Source organism: Mya arenaria, chromosome 3 (assembly GCF_026914265.1).
Source record: "Mya arenaria isolate MELC-2E11 chromosome 3, ASM2691426v1".
In the NCBI taxonomy this organism is placed as follows: domain Eukaryota; kingdom Metazoa; phylum Mollusca; class Bivalvia; order Myida; family Myidae; genus Mya; species Mya arenaria.
This window is the reverse complement of record NC_069124.1, coordinates 23016106-23030553: the sequence shown is the minus strand read 5'-3', so window position 1 is coordinate 23030553 and position 14448 is coordinate 23016106.

The window sequence follows — 14448 nt, the reverse complement described above, 5'->3', positions numbered from 1 at the left end:
AAAGCAGTCAAACCTTTAGTAGTAAAAGTTTGAGGAAGCTTGCACCATTTGTATTTTAAGTCGTCGACTTAAAGCTACGTTTAAAAGAAACAAATAGCTTTTTTCAATCTTTTTGAAAATGGGCCGAATTTAGAACAATCACTCTCACTCACACTCAAAGAGTTTATCCTCTGTAATCACATAACGGTCGAGATATTTTCGAGTGAATTCTTATTCACACGGATGAGTGGGACCCAAGTGTTTTGCGTGAGTGGGACATTTGTGAGTGCTCGGCTAGGCCACTTGAACCGCCCTCGAGGATTGGTTGTGAATACGAATTGAATGAGTGTGAGTGAAAAAAGTACATGACAAGTAGAAAATATGAAATATATCAAATATTTGGAACAAATAAGGGACATCCTTGTTCCCAGACAATATTTAAGAGACCGGGATAATCCATTGAAGTACATGTCAATAACGTGGCCATCCATAAAAAAATTTTTTTCAAAAGGATGCGCCAATCATATATTCGTTTTGTTTTGCAATGATCTTTAACGCCCAGCAAAGTTGATGTATGCCATTCATCGCTGGATGCAAAAACAGGCAGCTAAATGTTCGCAAAGTTAGCAGCCTTGCGGCATGAAGTTAGCGGTCTAGCGGCGTGAAGTTGGCGGACTAGCGGCCTTAATTTGTTCACTTTTTCAAGGTTATTGTTCATGCGTTTAATTTGGAAAAATGATAAATCAATGTCTTTTAAGCGTACTTTAACATAGCGGCCTTAATGTGTTTTCTACTTCAAAGCATTTTAATATGAGTTTTCTTAAAAAAACAATGCTGAAGTATAAAATAATTGATTTCCTATGCAATATTCATTACGCTGGAGCGATTTTTTTTCAGTCGATCAAGCAGTCCAGCTGCCTAGCGGCGTGAAATTAGCGGCCTAAAAATCCCCAAAACTTAATCCAGCAGCCCAAGAAAAGGGGGATGATGCTGATATTCGCTATAGGATGTTGATTAATAAATAGAAACATTTAATTTATCATTGTTTTAGAAAAGAACGCATATGAAATGCTTTGGAATAGGAAACAATTTTAGGCCGCTAGTCACATGAGGCAGCTAGGCCGCAATGCCGCTAACTTTACGCCACTAGGCCATTTCAGATAGGGAATTGAAATGTATTTTCCAGCCTACATTCAGCTGGATTATTATTACTATCATTATACTTATTATTATTATTATTATTATTATTATTAAAATTATTATTATTATTATTATTATTATTATTATGATTATGATTACCATTATTGTTATTATTATTATTATCATCATCAAAAGCAGCAGCACCAGCAGCAGCAGAAGCAGCAGCAACAACAACACCACCACCACCACCAACACAAGCATCAGCATCACCACCACCAACACCACCATATCATCATCCTCATCACCATTATTATTATTATTATAATTATTTTCATTATTATTATTATTATTATTATTATTATTATTATTATTATTATTATTATTATTATTATTGTTATTTTAATCGTCATCTTCATCCATTTTCCCCTACATTTCTTCAGTTGTTTTTCACTCCGAGATGTAATTTCCCCATAAGAAGTAGATTCATTTGCTTATTCTATCCATCTGCTATTTTTTATTTAGTGTTTTCAACTTTCATTTTTATTTTCAAACGCCCAAGACCGCTTTATGCAGAACAAAAAAGAAGATTATATACCAATACATATTTAAATCACGTGATACAAATGAAAACGGCTACATATTTGAAACAGCTACATCAACAACAACAAAAGAACATGCATATAAATGCATTTTGCAACAGTTATTTACAATCCAAAACACTTATTTTTATTAATTAAATGTTTTAAACTGTAAATTTCAGTTTCAGAATAACAATTATTACTATTTGTTTGTCGCCATAACTAACAATAAGGTACTCAAATCTCAAGTAAACATCACCATTGTCAAACAGATAATCCGATATGATCATTTGAACATGCATGTATATTTACTGCATTTCTCACTTGATGAAGTGGAGTGTTGGCGAGGAGTGTGAAAGGAACAGATCACTTGAGTGTCACTCCCCTTATTTCACTCAAGTGACAACTTGAGTGTCTCTTACGGAAATGTGGTTGGAGTGTGAGTGAGAGTGGATGTTCTGAATTCGGCCCAATGTCTTGATACTTGTTATGTTAAACGTCTTCAAACTGGATAAGAACTGTGTTAAATAATATGCTCATGTGTATTAGTTTTGTATATCCTCATGCTTAATACATAATTTCATGTTCTGTCCTTGTGTCAGTCAACGAACTCTGTGGCCACATGACGGATTTAATTGTTCTTCTGTTTAAAATATCAGTTATTAAGACATGTCCACCTTTGCCAATACAACACATGTTAAGTTTTTGTTAACAAGCATTGTATGAGTAATTTTGACTTATTTACATGAGTACACATATATTGGTTAAAATAAAGAGATAAAGACAGTTTAATGTAATATGTGTCAATCACTGATGCTTTTAATTAAACATGTTTTATTTCATGGAGGTGTTCAATTGACAATTTAAATTCGAAAAGCATATTTAAGAATTTAATCGGCAGATAAAAGCTTATTTAGATCATATGATGTCAAAAGTCGCCGAATTACATAACCTCAAAACGTGATTCTTTATAAATTTTCTTAGCTCTGCACGTTAAGTTCCAGGAAACGAAGTGAAAAAGGAAGAGCAGATTTATTGGTTTAAGCTAAGAGCGGTTAGTTTCATGGAACTGATCAAAGGAGACATATAATTAAAGGGATTATTTCCGTAGGATGTTTTTTTTATGTCGTCTTGAACTATTAATCGTTATTATATTAATCATATCAAACATTCTTGTTTCAGCATGTTCATTCGGAAAGTACGGCGACCAATGCATGCTTAATTGCAGTGGCCATTGTTTACACAACGCTACTTGCAACCACATTACTGGCATCTGTACCTACGGATGTGAAGCGGGTTATAACATAAGTGACACTAGATGCAGGACAGGTATAAATCGTTTGGTGGCCGAACACACTAAAAGACAGCAGTCAAACAGATAACATGTTTGATTAAATGTCGAATTAATTTTTCAATTTAAGTGTTATGGTTGATTTGTTAAACTCGAATATTTAAAGATACTTTTAAGTATGACAACTTGTTAAAAATAACATTTAAAAATGAGGTGAAATATGTAGGACATCTTATACGCGTTCATATCCTTTATACATTTTCTGTCTAAATATTTATGCGGAAAGCTACAGAAACAAGCTCAGTAGCAAAATATTTAAACATAAACCCGGTTAAATGGCATTGGGTAAACGCCAAAGACATAGAACATAAAATCAAAAGCAAGAAACATGGAAGAACAGCACAAAACTCCACAGCACAGTGCATACATTCTATATATATAAAACACTAACAATGATATGCCATACGAACGATGAATCCGTGATCTTTTTCGGTGTGTGAATATACACCCATATAAATATTTCATCCATTTCGAACAAAAAAAAATTCTGATTATAAATAGTATTAGTATAGCATTGCTAGGAGAGTTGGAGAGAAGTTGTGGATGGAGATCAAATTACATCATAAAATATTGGTTTTGTGAAACAGCAACTAAAATTGAATTTGTATACAAAAGTCGTTTGGCAGTTGGCCAAATAAATATGCTTATTATAAGCAGAGTTTCAACTCTACTCCCATACACTTGATAAAATGGCCTATTCATAATCATCTCAAAATCGTGATACAGATGATGTATGATTTCGATATATATGACTGGGTAATTACCTGATATAAAACAATGCGTTTTATTAAGCGATGTGTCAGATATTAAATTAATATAATAATAACCTGATGAAATAACTTTTATGTACAAACAAAACCTGTTCAATAATTGAAATCGGTCGTATTCTGCATTATATTTTTGGCACTCGCATAGAAAAGAATAATACAAATGTTGTCTCCATTCCCACCAACTGCAAACTTATTTTTTAAACAACTGTTAAAATAAATTTATTTAATATGTCACAAAACTCATTTTACTGTTAGATTGAACATTTGCAATTCTTTACTGATAGAATGTCGAGGCAACACGTATGGTTTAAACTGTTCCAATTCTTGTGGTCACTGCCGAAACGGACACATCTGCGATAAGATGAATGGGCACTGCTCCAATGGCTGTGAGAGAGGATACAATGGGTCCGCATGTAAACAAAGTATGTTCTTTACTGCAACAAAATGAAATATTGAGGTAATTTTATTACTGTAGGTTTAAACTTTTATTGCAATCAAAAATTGTGAATATTACAGCATGCAGCAATGGGAATTTTGGATACGATTGTGGTGCGCGATGTCATTGTTCGAGTGCGGCTGACACATGTAATGTATTTCATGGGAACTGTTCAAATGGCTGTGAATATGGCTGGATCGGTTTTAACTGTACTTATGGTAAGTGAGTGAAATCAATTGATAAGTTAACTAGACTAACCGTTTAGTTACTGTTGTTTCGGATCAGTAAATGCTTTCTATTTTAAACGACTGTTTAACACTTTATTGCGTGTTCATTATATTGCCCTTTACCAATTTATAGTCGAGTTCGTAATTCGAAGGCTAGATATTCCAAATTTTAGATTTGAACATTATCAAACCCGGCCAAATAACGGCGTCACAATCAAGTACCTACAAATGGTGCTCGGCAGACAAGTCATTTGATACAAAGATACTGCATGATGCCACTTCTGAAGATAACAGTTTATGTGCTGCATGCAGCATTACAAATGGAACAGAAGAACCATGGCTTAAACTTGATCTAGGTAGTGAAGTACTGGTAGACTCTGTCAGGGTTTATGGACGAAATACGAGTAAGTTGAATTCGAATAGAGATTAACTGGTTAATTTTAAAAGATACTCCAATTAGATTTGATATAACGTATTTGTTCCAATTAAATGAAAATGGTGTAGTATTCAAATAAAAAAAAACGCATAAAAGCAGACGGGTTAAAGCAGGTAGATAGTAATACAGTATAGATATATAAACTTGCAAAGACGCTGATACATACTATACCACGGCTTTATTATATAGTTGAACCACAATAACTTATATGGAACTTAAAGCTATAGCTCTAACTTTTGAGTTTGTGTGCTCATTTAATGAGTACCCAAACTGTTTAAATAGTTATGACTATAATCTTTTAAATACAACTTGATGACAGTTGTAGAAGACGGACAAAGTAGCTTTCTGTCCATCTACGCAAATAATGGATCTTACCTAAACGAAAACAATTGGAACTACTGGACATTTCTGGGGGTTTTCAACCAATCCAATTTTAACGACGGCCTAATTCTTCACCTTGATGAGCCGAGACTTCTTAGAAATATAGCTGTTAGAAAAGTTACCACAATACCAGCTGTTATGGCCGTTTGTGAAGTAAAGCTGTACGCAAAAGGTAGGACTTGGTCGATTAGTGGTGGTCAGTTGAACTGTCGCTGAAATTTGTTAAATAGAATACCTCGCAAACAAAGTGTTATGCATTGCTTTGGACAGAATACTAGGCAATGTGATTTAATCCAATTGCGTATATGCGTTCATCGCAAGGTTTCGGTTTTCAATTGAAAATTGAATTTGCTTTCATTTCTACGTTTAAAGGTCACGCTTTTATAGTTATTTCATTATAATGTTCATTGTAGCGGTCTACATTCACATATTTTATATATACGGTTATAACAATTTTCCATTTTGAATGTCGCAACCGATATATATTGCTTTTGTATTGCATAAGCAACAATAACACTTAAAATCAACCCAGCTAAGCGTTTTGACATTTAACCTGTTTTAAATTGCAGTTTGTGATTCCGGAAACTTTGGCGACAAGTGTTCTAATGAATGCCACTGTCAGGACAACATTACTTGCAACGTTGTCACTGGCAAATGTTCTAGTCCTCGATGTTTGAAAGGGTGGAAGGGGGAAGCTTGCAATATAAGTAATTATGCTGTCTTTCTTTTGAAGATAACATACTTGATATAATTGATGAGATAATATGTAGCATTTCAGACTTATAAACACAGTTGAATATAACTTCCGACAATATGCAACATTATTCGGACACTATAAGAGTTGCGCGATGCACGTGGTATTGGTTGCCAATTTATCGTGTTAGTTAAGTATTTCGAACACTATTCTCCAACTCTAACGTTTTACTTATTCATACATGGTTGTGGTGGATCATAACATGCAGTAAACCGGTAAAAGTCGAGTCAAATATCGAAGTCATCAATAATTATATTGAGTGTATCCTAAAAAGGAGTTATGTGCTATTGCTACATGACTTTTTTCTCTAGTTAATTATAGAATGATTAAAACATTCGCTTCACTGGAAATTACATAAATACCATATAAATAAAACTATACTGTTGTCATTTGTTAGAATGTGCAAGCTCCTTAGACTTATTCTTAATGTACAGAATGTAGTCACGGCGAATACGGTGAGAACTGTCTCGGAAGCTGCAACTGCTTCAATGCCCAAAATTGCTCTCGAGACATTGGATATTGTCCTGGGGGCAAATGTGAACCTGGATGGAAAACACCGACCTGTAGCCAAGGTGTGTATGTTAATTCGGCATTAAAGCCGTTTGCAGTTATTGCCTATATGCAGACTTAATTTTGTCGAATTATAAAATTCTTGAATTCTCTTGAATACGTCATATATATTATATTTTTGTGATATTTGCTTTATTGAATGATTACTTCATTTTGTTGTTATATATCTATGACGTGTTTTCCTGTTTACTTTTTAAACGAAAGCTTTAAGACTAAGACTCATAAAATCAATATTGAATATCACGTTTTCCTCTTACAATCTTAGTATTAAAATGAATAACAAACCTACATTATTCAAATAAAACAAAATAAAAGTATAGCTTTCTGGAATAGTAAGCAATTATTGTTTCGAATTATTTTTTAAAGCGTGTGATATCATATTGTTGTATTACATATTCGTAATCCAAATAAAATACGTGATGGTTAAATTAAACCGTAAACAAGTTGTAACATGTGACCATTGGAATAATATTGATATGTAATTATGAACTAATTCCCTACTTCTACGGAGTTGAAGTATTATATATATATAATAGTTTGTCTTATATGTTAATGCAACTTAAACCTTTCACCCCATTTTAAATAACACGCAGGTTTGCTGAAGTTCACAATTTATTTAATATATACACAAACATTTAAAATAATAATGTTTATTCTAGACTTAATTTGAACGTGCAATCATAGACGCTTATCCTCAACACGCGACCGTACACTTTATTTACGTATCGGGACGCAAGCGTTCAAAATTCGGGATCGATAGACGCTCTTAAGTTAGAGTGACATAAATCCTCTTTAATAACAATAATCAATCCTCGTTTGAAGCAAAACGTCCAAATATTGTAAAAAATCTAATATCAACGCCTTTATGAAGTCAACTATAATTGAACTATTTTGAATAATACAGGTATAGAATAAATAAGTTATTTACAATACGGGATATATTTGGGCTCATTCACAGCTTTGAAAACCATATTATATTTTTTCAGCTGTGTACTCTCCGTATTGTATTGTAGAACAATGTGAAATAACGTATAAATACATTATATATTATACATAACACTAATATATGATCATAAATTGAATAATCCTACATATTTCAACTTAAATAGAGCAACTATACAATTGATAAAGTACAAAAATGCATAAAAAGATGATATACTGAACAAAACCAAGAAATCACATAACAATAATGATTACAAAGAAGAATTGTAGTATTTACTAGAATGGAATGAAAAAAATCAACAACAGCATTTGAATATCATGGTAAATCATGGCCAAACAGTTACTCAATTACTAGTAATAATAATAAGTCAAAACAAACTGTGCATATCTCGTGACGTCCTTAAAGGCCCATTATGTTTCAGTAGTGTTTACTAACCAACAAGTGTTTTTATACAAATGACTTCTCTTAATTCCCGACATATTGAAACCACAGGTTGATTAAAGAAATGCATTTATCGCACTTACAATTCACATTCAACATAACCAAAAGCATATTTTAAATTAAGCGCCTATATACCATATTGCGAATGAGTAGTCGAGTTAGTGGACATTTACATACATTTCCATACATTTCTGTTTAATGAATCATTGTGTGGACATCAGGGTTCTATCATACACTATCTGGGCCTTAAAAGTATGACTGTACAGGCAAATAGAGAAAGCGACACTTTCTTATCAAAACATTGTTTAAATTTTATGATATACACAAAATGACTTAATGAGCCTAATTATGTTTAAATGATAATAAGATAGATAAAACCAATTTAGGCCCGAATTATCTTTACTATATGCTTTATATGGATGCATGTTTGCGATGCAGGGTCAAATTATTATGTTATTGCAAAAAGCACTGGTTTTCTCTCTTTCATTCAAATTCATTTTTCGAAATCACACATGCTTTTCTTACTTGACGACCATATGGCCAGTTCCTTGTCCTTGAAATTCCCTCATAAGCTGAAAATAAAAGTTCCCATTAGTTGAAAATAATATGTTCACAACATAAATCATCATCCACTTGTTTGTCCAGTGCAGTGGTGAGCGCACTCGCATCTAACCAAGGCGACTTTGGTTGATGGTCGCAAAGATGGACAAGTGGGCTTTCTCCGGATAATTTGCCTTTAATAAAATGATCGCATTCAATTTCACAAGAGCAATATAATTCGATTTTATCTCAAAAGTTATATGAAAAAGTACAGTAACAAACTCAGTCGCCAAATATTTAAACATAAACCCGCAAAATAAACCTTTAATAAATTAAACTAACAGGATAAATATTTTTAAAGAACAAAACTTACACAATGCTACAGTTTTGATACAATTCAATAATGTGATTGTGAAATGCTAAAATTTAAGTTATATTATGAATTTGGATGATAAACATAATATGAACAACAATTACCACAAAATATTCATAAGAGACATTATATACAATACGTCAGTCAGCTAAACGAGAAAAGTAAGTTGTTTTAACGAGATACATACCCGTTTTAACGAGATACGAAAAGTAAAACGTAGCGAGTCTGTGAATTCAATCTATGCCACCATATAACAGGGTTCTCATTAGGTATCGGTTGATCTATCACAAAGAGTAAAACTGTACTATAGTTTATAACAGTAACAAGACACCAGATGGTTCCAAAATAGATAAATACAGTTTTTTTCCTCAAATCAAGCCTAGAATTGTCAATGAAAGCTAGTATGAGAAAGATAAAATAAAATTTTACATGATATACATGTAAGGCGACTATTTTTCCGCCGCCCCTTAAATATAATGGACTAATTGGTCTGTATTTGTGTATCGGTCTGGAACTGTCCGGGAACGGAGTTTATTCATACCATCTGATATGCACATTAACATGTGAAAGAGCAGCATTGTTACGGTGGTTTTATTGGTTCGTCGAGAACAAAACAACACGTATATGAACCCTTATGCAATACGAAAGAGCATGCACACAAATTCAACGGTAAATCCGTCATCTAAAAAATGTATATTGGCCTATAACAATAACACTATGTATATATTACTTATGATGAAGTGAATTTCTGCAACTTGATTCATTTTTCTCAGATTATATGCCTATTCAAACCTATATTAACACCGGAAACCACTCCCGAACCCTCTCCTGTTAGACAAGTAATAACTAAATAGATTTTTGACTTTTGATAAAGTGAATTCCTGCAACTTGATTTATGCCGTTGGTTTTTCACATTGTTATTGTTTTATCGCTTAAAGTGATAGGAAATCACCACTACAGCCATCCACTGTGAAATATATATTAACTTAATACTCAATTTTATGGGGATGTCAAAAGTATTTTGAGCAACTGTCTTGTAATTGGCTTTCGTTATTTTCAAACTTTTAACATGAGTCATAACTCATTGTCTGTCAATTCGCTGAAATAATGCACAACCAGTTTCAGTGAAAACCGAATGCCGTAATGTATTAAAATTATAAGTCAATTCTTCAGACAATAGTTGAAATTCACAAATATCACACTACGATGTACACATAAATACAATTGAGAGTGTGACATATTCACTGATGAGTCATAAATTATGACATGAAGGCCATCGATTATGTGGATAACGATTGCTTGAACTTGTGAGCCTGTTCGTTGGAAACCTTCAACATAAAGTCGTTAGAAAATTAAAAATGAAATAACGAGAGCACGTATAAATCTCGGTTCAACAAGTAGATAGGGAATTTGTTATGACAAAAAAGTTTTGTTTTGTATTATTATTATAGGGTAATGAAGTAAAATTGTACATGGCAACCTTAAATTCCAGTAGTAGATAAAATACAGTGTTTTGTTATTTGTAATTTAGATTTGAGGCCAAATAAAGTAGTGTATTGTATTTAAAAAGTTATTTATATATAGATATCGATCCGTTAATATCAAATGCATTCGTTACTATTTTATAGCTTGTGACAATGGGACATTCGGACACGAATGTCACGGCAAGTGCCACTGCTTTAATAATGCTACATGTGAACCTAGAAGTGGACGCTGCCCACTACAAGTATGTGCTCCAGGATGGAAAGGAGATAACTGCAGTTTACGTAAGGGTTATGATATAATTCAACCTGTTCAGTGGTAAAGCACGAAGAAAAGAGTTAATACAATTATTTAAAATTGATACTTATATTAATATATTTAGAGCTGATTGTGCTACCAAATGGATTCTCTTTTACAAAATATAAATTCCATTGTTAAAAATCAGTGATAGATATGCTGAAAGAAACTTGTCTAAAAGCTAGAAATATTGTTTATGATTCAAGAATGCTAACCAATTAATGCGTTAACTAAAGCTGCTAAGGATCGTGCAGTTAATATGCTTTAAAGAGGTATAGGACTTAGAGTTTTAAGATGGATAATGCCTAGATGATGATAGTGGACTTTGCAGTGTTTTGAAAACATCAGAGCACAGTAAATGAATAGTGTCACTTAATTAAAGACTGCTATATAGCTTTATAAATGCATGTTGATTTATATTAAGGGTGTATATTTTGAGTATCTGAAGGACCATTTTATCGGAATGTTTTCATTGATGTTTACACGTAAAAAGCCATGGCTAATGCCAAGCTAATTGCAAGTTATTTAAGTAAAAATAACATTTTGTTAAACTGAATGCAACTTTGATTTACATTCAATTTTTGAGTTTTTTGGTATGAAATATGTACGATTGTGCGGTGGCCCTTTTCCTTACGATTTGGAAATTATTACAGCATAAAAACAAATAAAATAAAATAACTTGTATTTTAGAATGCGATCTTCAACAATTTGGTCAGAACTGTAGTTCAACCTGTCATTGTATTATTGGTACCGACTGTAACAAGGTCGACGGCCTTTGCTCTCCACCAGGAAAGTGTGAGATTGGATGGAGAGGAGACAACTGTCATAAAGGTTTGGGTTATAACTATTTTGAGTTTGACTGAAACTAAATGCTTTAATACATCATACTGCATTTTGTAGCTAGTTTTACAGTTAACTGTAGATAGATTTAGCTTTATCGCATAGCTTTTCTGCCAAACAGCTGAACACGTTCATAGATACTAAGAAAGCTAAACCAAATTCTACAAAAAACGAATATGGGATCAGTACAACAAGTTATCTGTTATATTACATTGTTAAATAGTACACACTTTTTAATTAGTATTAATGTGTGCATAGCATTGTAGAAACACACTGCCTAACGAGTTGAACGAATTAAACTGTTGGTAAACAACTGTGATTCACTTTCTTTTAAACATATTAATAATTCCAGTTGAGGAACTAAATAAACATGTTTATAAAACATACTTAAAAATGTATTAATGCTTGCATTTTTTACTTTGTTACATTGTTTAAATGAATAAAATAATAATTATCAATTGTCTTGCCTAATATTTAAAAAAAAACTCTATAGAACATGCAACAATTACAAGTAGTTTACAACTATTTATTTGCTATGAAAACTAATACGTTTGTTTCTTTTTCATTGTATAGCTTGTGGTAATGGGACATTTGGACACGGATGTCAAGGCAAGTGCCACTGCTTAAATAATGCTACATGTGAACCTCGAACTGGACGCTGCCCACTAAAAGTATGTGCCCCTGGATGGAAAGGATATAACTGCAGTTTACGTAAGGGTTATGATATAATTCCTCCTGTTCAGTGGTAAAGCACGAAGAAAAGAGCTAATACAATTTTTTGAAATGGATGCTGATAATTAATATGTTTAGAGCTGATTGTGCCACCAAATGGATTCACTTGTACAAAATATAAATTCCATTGTTAATAATCAGTGACAGATATGTTGTGCGAAACTTGTCTAAAAGCTAGAAATATTGTCTATGATTCAAGATTGTTTACCAAATAATGCGTTAACTAAAACTGCTAAGGATCGTGCAGTTAATATGCTTTCAAGAAGAATAGGGCTAAGAGTTTTAAGATGGATAATGCCTAGATGATGATAGTGGACTTTGCAGTGTTTTGAAAACATCAGAGCACAGTAAATGAAGAGTGTCACTCAATTCAAGACTGCTATATAGCTTTATAAATGCATGTTGATTTATATTAAGCGTGTATATTTTGAGTATCCAAAGGACCTCTTTATCGGAATGTTTTCATAGATGTTTACACGTAAAAAGCTTTGGCTAATGTTAAGCTAATTGCAAGTTATTAAAGTAAAAATAACATTTTGTTTTACTGAATGCAACTTTGATTAACATTCAATTTTTGAGTTTCTTGGTATGAAATTTGTACGATTGTGCGATGATCCTTTTCCTTACGATTTGGAAATTATTGCAGCATGAAAACAAATAACATAAAATTACTTGTATTTTAGAATGCGATCTTCGACAGTTTGGTCAGAACTGTAGTTCAACCTGTCATTGTATTAATGGTACCGACTGTAACAAGGTCGACGGCCTTTGCTCTCCACCAGGAAAGTGTGAGATTGGATGGAGAGGAGACAACTGTCATAAAGGTTTGGGTTATAACTATTTTGAGTTTGACTGAAACTAAATGCTTTAATACATCATACTGCATTTTGTAGCTAGTTTTACAGTTAACTGTAGATAGATTTAGCTTTATCGCATAGCTTTTCTGCCAAACAGCTGAACACATTCATAGATACTAAGAAAGCTAAACCAAATTCTACAAAAAACGAATATGGGATCAGTACAACAAGTTATCTGTTATATTACATTGTTAAATAGTACACACTTTTTAATTCGTATTAATGTGTGCATAGCATTGTAGAAACACACTGCCTAACGAGTTGAACGAATTAAACTGTTGGTAAAGAACTGTGATTCACTTTCTTTTAAACATATTAATAATTCCAGTTGAGGAACTAAATAAACATGTTTATAAAACATACTTAAAAATGTATTAATGCTTGCATTTTTTACTTTGTTACATTGTTTAAATGAATAAAATAATAATTATCAATTGTCTTGCCTAATATTTTAAAAAAAAACTCTATGGAACATCCATCAATTACAAGTAGTTTACAACTATTTATTTGCTATAAAAACTAATACGTTTGTTTCTTTTTCACTGTATAGCTTGTGGCAATGGGACATTTGGACACGGATGTCAAGGCAAGTGCCACTGCTTAAATAATGCTACATGTGAACCTCGAACTGGACGCTGCCCACTAAAAGTATGTGCCCCTGGATGGAAAGGGGATAACTGCAATTTACGTAAGGGTTATGATATAATTCCTCCTGTTCAGTGGTAAAGCACGAAGAAAAGAGCTAATACCATTATTTGAAATGGATGCTGATAAATAATATGTTTAGAGCTGATTGTGCAACCAAATGGATTCACTTTTACAAAATATAAATTCCATTGTTAATAATCAGTGACAGATATGTTGTGCGAAAATTGTTTGAAAGCTAGAAATATTTTCTATGATTCAAGAATGTTTACCAATTAATGCGTTAACTAAAGCTGCTAAGGATCGTGCAGTTAATATGCTTTCAAGAAGTATAGGGCTAAGAGTTTTAAGATGGATAATGCCTAGATGATGATAGTGGACTTTGCAGTGTTTTGAAAACATCAGAGCACAGTAAATGAAGAGTGTCACTCAATTCAAGACTGCTATATAGCTTTATAAATGCATGTTGATTTATATTAAGGGTGTATATTTTGAGTATCCAATGGACCTCTTTATCGGAATGTTTTCATAGATGTTTACACGTAAAAAGCTTTGGCTAATGTTAAGCTAATTGCAAGTTATTAAAGTAAAAATAACATTTTGTTTTACTGAATGCAACTTTGATTAACATTCAATTTTTGAGTTTCTTGGTATGAAATTTGTACGATTGTTCGAT